The sequence below is a fragment of the Calypte anna genome, chromosome 1 (assembly GCF_003957555.1).
Source record: "Calypte anna isolate BGI_N300 chromosome 1, bCalAnn1_v1.p, whole genome shotgun sequence".
In the NCBI taxonomy this organism is placed as follows: domain Eukaryota; kingdom Metazoa; phylum Chordata; class Aves; order Apodiformes; family Trochilidae; genus Calypte; species Calypte anna.
The window spans coordinates 42,420,061-42,428,157 of record NC_044244.1 but is presented as its reverse complement, the minus strand read 5'-3'; positions in this window follow the sequence as shown (position 1 = coordinate 42,428,157).

The window sequence follows — 8,097 nt, the reverse complement described above, 5'->3', positions numbered from 1 at the left end:
TTCTGACAGTCCCATGTCCTCAAGAACCCTTTCACATAAAAGGTCACTGCTCTGAGACAGCAGAGAACACAAAGCCATGTTGTTACTGCTGATCCAAAGGAAACCAAGGCCAAGGAGAGGTGGAGTGCAGAAAGAAGGGCCAGGTGGCAGCTTCAGGGGAAAGGTGGGTGGGTGTGGACTCACAAATCTGCTGTCCCACAGCTCTGACCTGAGTCTTTGGCCTCTGTTTTGCCTCAGATGAAAAGCAGGCAGCTTTAGGCTTTTCTAGATATGATTTCTACATGCTTCACATCAATGCAACAATGCAAGAAGAAAAGGAATACAGATTTTTGGGAGTACCCAGCTCTTTGTGAGGCAGAGGATTATGGCCAGATCCCAGTCATCTCTATGCTTGCTTAGACAAACTCAAGCAGAGACTGGAAAAGATGAACCCCCATGTACTCAGGTCTCCTGTAATCAGAAAAGATCATGAGATCCATTTTCAAGCCAACCAAGAGGCAGGGGCAAATAATGCCCACACTGAGGTCAGTAACAAACTTGGATTGGGCTGCAAACATTAGCTTCAGTGCTCAGGTGCATCAGGGCTCCAACAGCAACTCTCAGAAAAGCCACCACTTGCTGTGGGGCCTAATCAAGGGAAGTCATAGAATCATAAAATCAATTTTCAGGGTTGGAAGGGACCTTTAAGATCATCCAGTTCCAATCCCCCCTGCCATGGACAGGGACACCTCCCACTGCATCAGGAGCCCTGTCCAGCCTGGCCTTAAAAACTTCCAGGGATGGGGCTTCCACCATCTCCCTGGGCAACTTGTTCCATTATTTCACCACCCTTCACCAGTGAAGAACTTCTTCCTGATAGCTAATCTAAATCTACCCTTCCCTAGTTTGAATCCATTCCCCCAACTCCTACCACTACCTGACATCCTAAAAAGTCCATTGCCTGCTTTCCTGTCACAGCTTCTTGCTTCTGAAAGACTGGGAGCTCTTCAGCAAATTCCATCTGGTGCCTTCCAGAGGACCCAAATGTGTATTTCGGGCAGCAGCAGTGTCTGTGAATGCATCAGACCAGGAGGTATGGCTGGAGCAGTGAATAACACTGTGAGACTGCCCAAGTGCCAGCGTGAGACCTCGAGCCAGCTGCAGAAACAAAGCCCCAAGTGTCTGTAACTGCCAGAAAGTCTGAAAAATGAAATACATATGCATATGTACCACAAAGTTTTCCCTGGATCTTTGGAGAGAGCACGTTATTAGAGCTACCAGTAGTGTTATGCCAACTCAGAAGCACATTTTTTCATGTGCCTCTTGAAAATAAAAGGCTTTCCTAGTTTCATTACAAAGCATTGACTACATGGGACAAGCTGAGCATGTTTGGCACCCACTGTTACGGAGAAGAGCTCCTTGGCTCCTATACGGACTGATCCCTCCATCCCTGCTGTGAGTCCCACCCATGCAATCAGTGCTTGAGAGTCAGCTGAGACTGTTAGTAAATACCAACCCTCTGCCTGGCAGCATTTCCTGCAGTCCATCCTGCAACTTTCTGTGGGCTCCTAGCTCTGTGTTGGAGGGTGTGTGAATGATATGGAGAGATGAACATTGAGATCCACACTTTGTTTTTCTTTTTTACCCCATTCTCACACTGTACAGACTGTCAGAGTCCTATCCCCAAAGCCCTTAGCTGGTCTTCCCCTTGCTTACTTACCCTCCATGGGTTGCAAGTATTAGAGAGGGGCTGCCACTGGGATGGGGAAGAGACAGCTGAGGTTTCTCCAAAATACAGTGAAGATCAGCAGCCCATAAGGCCAACACTTCTGCCAGCTGTGTTGGCTGTGCCCCCGTCAGGGCTGCCACCATACTGCCATGGCATGGGTCCCCATTCCAAGAGAAAAATCCTAGAGGAGCTGATGGGTTTTTTTCTAGAGGGAGAGTTTTGGGATAATTCAGCCTCATTGCCGGCTGAGTCAGGGGTATTAGGCATGAACCTAGGGCAGGTGGTGGCACATGCCCTTGGGAACACCCATCACTGCCTTCACTTGGAAATGGTGAAAGCTGTGCCTTTAAATGAAAATGGCTTGCATTAGGGAACCGGTAAAATAATTATTAATTAGACTGATTCATATCTGGGTGTGAGTGATGGACGTGGCTACAGCAGAGGCTTCGTTCTTCCTCTTTCAGGGTCAAGTTTCTTCATTTTATCCTTGTAATTAATGGAAAGTGAGAGGAGAAGCCCTTGCCCTTCCCTATGCTGCCCACAGTCCCAGTGTCCCCAGCACAAAGCCACGGGCTGGTCTCCTGTCACTTCTGCTTATTGTCTGAAGTGGCAGCGTGAGCCCTGCATGTGCTTGTCTGTGTGCATGTGTGTCTGCATGCAGTCCTGAGAAGACATCCACAGAACAGGCCTATCCCTGGCAAGAACATGAGCAAGAGGATTTTCCTCTCTTTAATCAACCAGCAATTAACACCTGGTGAGAAAGTCCAACAGCCACAGCATCTCATTAGTGTATCTTGGTGGACAATATCCTCTTCAAATATATTTTGAAGAGGGGACCAGCTCTAGAACAGAGTGTTTGTAAAGCAGTCATCCCTTAATTTCAAATTCTAACTCTTCTCAGTGAGGAGCAAATGGCTCTGGGCTGGTACAAAATACTTGCCAGGATATGGTAATGTGTACAGCAAGATGCAGCAGTTGGCTTTACTTTCTCTTAGTATCACAGCTTCTAGCCCCTTACTGCTCCATCCCAGTTTTGTGGGACTGCCAATTGTGGCACCTAAGGACCTTCTCCAAGCCTCATGCAGAAACATAATACAATATGATTTCTACTGCCATAAGAGTAGAAGGCAAGACAGAAACAGTCAGGTTTTTATGGACAGCTTAACTACTGGTAAGTTTTCTATTGCAGAACTCTTTAAGTGCCTGGGTCACCACTTGTATTCAGGGAATCGTAGATGGAGATGAGGAGCTCCAAGCAGAGGGCACCTAAGGAAACTTCAGCAAAAGCAAAGATTTAGGAATATAAATTGGTGTAGCATTTTGCATTTTGAATGATGCAAGACACTATTTCTTTCCAACCTGAAAAAAAAATATCTGATTTCTTTGGTATGTAAAGATTAACCTCATTGTAAGGCTGCTGGACAGAGTAAAATACATTGTTACATACACAGCCTCTGACTGTGGAGTAACTTAACATAAAAACAACTCCTCTTCTACTTTTTTCCACATCTGCCACACCTTCCAGCTAAACTTAAGTGCTTCACATCTTGACTTTATCTCAAGTAATGCCAAAAGGGCACATGGAGCACCCACAAAAATAATGTGGGTTGGATGGTCCCTCTGGAGATCATCTGGCCCAAAGAGGATCTGACAGGAGAGCCTGCAGGCACACAAAATTATGTGAAATGGCCCCAAAAGAGTGCGTCAAAAACAAGCCTCACCTCCAGATGACCTGAACTTTAAAAATGGCCATGTCAGAAACCAGCTGGAATTGCATGTCTCAGACCCATTTCTAATTGCCCTTGTCTTTTATGTAACTGCACTAGATATTATTATTATTATTATTATTATTATTATTATTATTATTATTATTATCCTCTGTCAATGGACACCAGTCTTCCAAAATCACAGTGTCTGACTGCCAACCCTTGCTTTCAGGGACAAACTTTCAACATTTATTTGAATGGAGAACCCTTTGTTACTTAGCAGATTGCCACTGTGCTGCACTTTGGCTACTTGATGATGCCTTGGTGCTGCTTGGTCCATGGCTTGCTACAGGGTGAGGGGAGCAGGAGAAAAAGGAACAAGGATGAGGCAGAGGCTCGGATTTTCCATAGCCCAGGCTGACCTGTCAGGTGAGTGAGGCATTGGCCAGCTGTGACACATCTCCTCCCCCAGCCCCAGCCATTGTGTATCTCCTAGGGGTCCCTGGGTCAGCAGCTTCTTGCAGAGCTGCTACAGGGGCAAAGGGAGCCAAACACCCTGCAGTCCTCAGGGTGACACAGCAAGCCCCATCCAAGCCTTTGCTCCTCACTAATTCTGCTGCTCCAGATTTGTGTGCTGCAACCCTACGACTGGTGCTTGGCCAGACTGCTGGTGCCTTGAAGAAATATCTGTATAAATGTGATTCTGTAGGAGTGTGCATCCGTGTGTATTCAACCATGCCAAACTCTCTCTATTTCCAGTGTCAAAATTGTAGTAGAGAAAACCCCGAGGTTTCTGGAGTCCCATACAACACCATGTGTCCTCGTGGGTAGGAGAAGAAATAGGAAAGAGTGTGTCACCAAAAGCTGCAGCCTAGATCTTGCCATTTCTGTGCCTGACGTTGTGTGTGCTGTTTGACATGCTGTCATTGTCACCTGCCTTGCGCTGCCTTTCGGCAAAGGGAGGAACAAGAGCAGGCAATGCTTTACAGAGGACAGGATCTAGCTGTGGAAAAGCTGTGCAACATGACTCATTTTGTGTAAAGGACACAAAATTACAACTGCATGACACATGAGAAATGTTAGCTGGGCTTGAATCAAAAAACATCTTCACCCAGGAAGGGTATTCAAGCATGTGCTTAATTTAAGAACATACTTAATCAGGGCCCTTGGGCATAAAAGAGTAATGATTATTCTTGTGTTGCTGAGAAAATCCAAGTGACATCCGGAAGATGTATTACTCAGGGAAATTTAGTTTTATTTCGGTGTCCTCGTTTAACCTTTCAATTTCTAAAAAAGTAATCCTTATAATTTCTCTTTGCTGGCCAGTGCTGTAAATTCCTTCACAGCTGTTTTAAACTCAATTGTTAATGCCAAGAGAAATCAACAAATACAATCTGTTTCAGATAATAATTATGGAAGTTTTGTCCTGCATCTGCCTCTTTTCTCCATCCCCATTAAAGTCCCCAGCATGTAAGATAGTAATGTTTGACTTTACAGCTAGCCACGGTAAAAGAATCTTTTTACCCTCTTGCACACACTGTTTAATCATTTCAAAACAACAGCATCCCCATCCCCATTTTCCCAATGTATTTGACCCCTAATTTTTTTTCTGCATAACTATATTGCTGCAGAGATTAGATACGGCATATGTGATTGTAAGTATGCAATATGTGTGTTTTTTAATTACAGGTGACTGTCTTTCTTAGCTACTGGGTAGGATCCACTGAAGTCCTGAAGCTGTCCCAGTCAAAGCAGGTGAGCTGTCATCCAACCCCTGTGTTACTCCAATAACCATGAGAACAGCAGGAGCAGCAAAGCAGAAGGTGTCTGAAAGCTACTCCTGCTGGACCAGGTCCTGCTGCCCTTCAAGGTGGGGACTGTGCCTCTCTGTGTAGGCACTTTGTACCCAGCCTGTCTCAGTCTGACATGGGCAGATGGCAGCTCATGTCTTTGGTTTCCTTGGAAAAACCAAGTGCTCCACATGGTGCAGCTATTCCAAGGACCCAACAGCTGAAGAAGGTGAACTCTGTTCTATGTTGACCACGTTTTATAGATTCACATCCAAATTTTTCAGTCACTGTACAGAAGGTGTCCCCTGAACTGGTCTAGACTTTCTCTGCCTTAATAACTCTGGAGACCATCCATGCAACTGGGATTTCCGAAGGGGCTGCAGGAGGCAGGAATCCATGTGGTTTTCCCATCTGCTCCCTGTAGGAGATATTCAGTCTGCTGTCCATGGCCTCATTTTTGAAATACTGCGCAGAAAGGTATTTAGACACTTGTTTTAAGAAAGATTCTTGGGCCAGCAAGGGCAATTATTGGCTGTAAGCTAAGTCCATGTTCATTGCATTGACTTTGAGTTAAATCCTGTTCATCCCTCTCAGACAGTTGCTCCCTCAGAAACCAATATGATTGTTGGCACAAATAAAGCAGTTGGATTTTGGCCCCTGTTGGAAGACAACAGCCATAAATGTAGCTGCCAGCACAAATCCAGGTGCTAACCCAAGGGATTTTCCTGAGGGGGGGAAACCACAGTAGAGATCTGTGGCATAGAACTAGGGAAATGGACAGGCAGAAAGGAAAGGAAAATTTAACTCCAATAATTGGAGTAAATGTTCAACCTGACATCAGTAAAATGTGTTCTCAGCTTTGACACTGCTTCCCTATATGACCTTGGTGGTGATCCTTGAACACCCCATAACTCTCAAACCTCTGGTTAGATATAATTGTATCTGGCTTTGAGACTGAGAGACAAGGTACACCACTGAGTGCAAGGTATTGTAAGAACGTGTGAAAAAGTAGATGATGGTGATAAAACGTCATGATGAGGAGCTCTGAAAACATGGTACGGTTAGCAACATGATTAGAAAAAGAGGGTTTTTTCATGTTTATTTAATCTCTAGTTTCTTTCCCTTCTTTGAACAATGTATCTTAATCTTGCTCTATGGGTTGTAGCACAAGAGTTATGTGTGCGTGAAGTATCTAAAATCACATTGTTTCTAGTTTTCTCTCATGTTCAGTAGTATAAATAACCAAAGAGAATATTGCTTAACCCATAAAACAAAGTGACATCATAATTTATTAATACCAAAGACACAGTTCATTGCTGTTAAGTGCCATAAAGAGCTGGAAATAGAGCCGTTTCTCAGAAGGCTTTGCCAATATGTCAAAGGAAAGATTTCCTTGATGCTATCTCAGCATGTGCATGATCCTCTCTAAGTACTTCAACGTTTTGGTTATTCCCCATTATGGAAGCTTTGCTGGTGATTTCCCCAGCATCTGACACGTTCTTTTGGCTTGCCCTGCTCCTCCCTGCGCTTTGCTCCCTGGCATTTGCTTGACTGACCCGTCTATGGGAAGAAGAATAAAAAGATACGTAGGCAAATGGTGGGGACAGAGCTGGCTGACCCATTTATACTGATCATGTGGATGTTGGGTGGCGGTGGGGGAGCACAATCCTACGTGTCCTCACAGCATACTTGTGACATCGGGGACATGGAGCTGCACAGCACGGAGGAGTCTTATCGGTGCTCTGCTGGCCCCGGTGCAGCTCCTGGCTCGTAGGAGGGCAATACATCAGGCTGTATGCATTCGGGCCCGGGGCCAGCAAAGCATTTAAGCACCTGCTTACCCCTAAGCTTTTGAGTAATTCCTCTGGTGTGTGCTAAGCACAGGCATTGCGGCTGCCTCCCGCTTCCCACGGTCTTTCCTTTGTGACACGGCTGCCACTATCGCCTGGTGGGCTGCTCACCGCCCACCTCGCCTTGCTCCCTCCTAACCTAGCATTCACCAGACCTAGTATGCAACCTCTACAGACTCCAGTCCTGCTGGCACCTTCGTGGGCAAGCCCCTAGGAAGCCCCACCCGGTCCAAGAGGCTGTGCCAGGGCTCCCTGCACTGGATTTGGCTCGAGAACAGTTTTAGAATATTCCAGGAAACAAAACAAGAAAAAAACCCCACTCTGTGAGCGTGCTGTCCCCAGGCACCAGCGTGAGCCAACGTATGGACAAAGTGCAGTGACTACATGTCCACAGTAAGACATCCTTCTCTCTTTTAGGTAATACTCTTCCATCTCCAGATAACTTGCAGCTCTGAAAACTCGCTCAGCAGATGTTCAGCTCTTTGTGCTACCAATACCTGCACAGAAGCACCAGCCCTCATCGCTGGTGCCTGTCTGCCTCATCATAAACCACGGCTAGCTACACTTCTGCAACTTTTGGGAAGAGGCAGGATTCCTTTTGGCTCCTTGAGATATTAGATTTTTATTCGTGTTAAACTCATACTTTCCGTACACGGAGTCAACTCCCTCCCACTAAAGCGCACCGATTTAATCTGATTCAGCCGGTGTACGAAACGTGCTCGCTGTGTGCATGGTGCTGCATGGGTTCATGCCGAGTGAGGCTCTGCCTGTCAGTAATCCCCCGGGGGGAGCCTCTGCGTGATGAGCTCCCGCCCGCCTGCTCGGAGCGCACACAGACACCCGCACTCCATCACTCCCAGCTCCCTGGCGAGACAGCCGTCCCTCCCGTTCACCAGTTGGCAATGCAGGTTTTCCTCCTGCTCTTTCCCTGCCCAGACCCTCCACAAACAACCTCACACGTGTGTGTGCTCACACCTCTGTGTGCTCACAACGCATGCCCAGCCCTGGGTGCGCAACCAGAGCCGGCGCCTGCACGTTGGCAG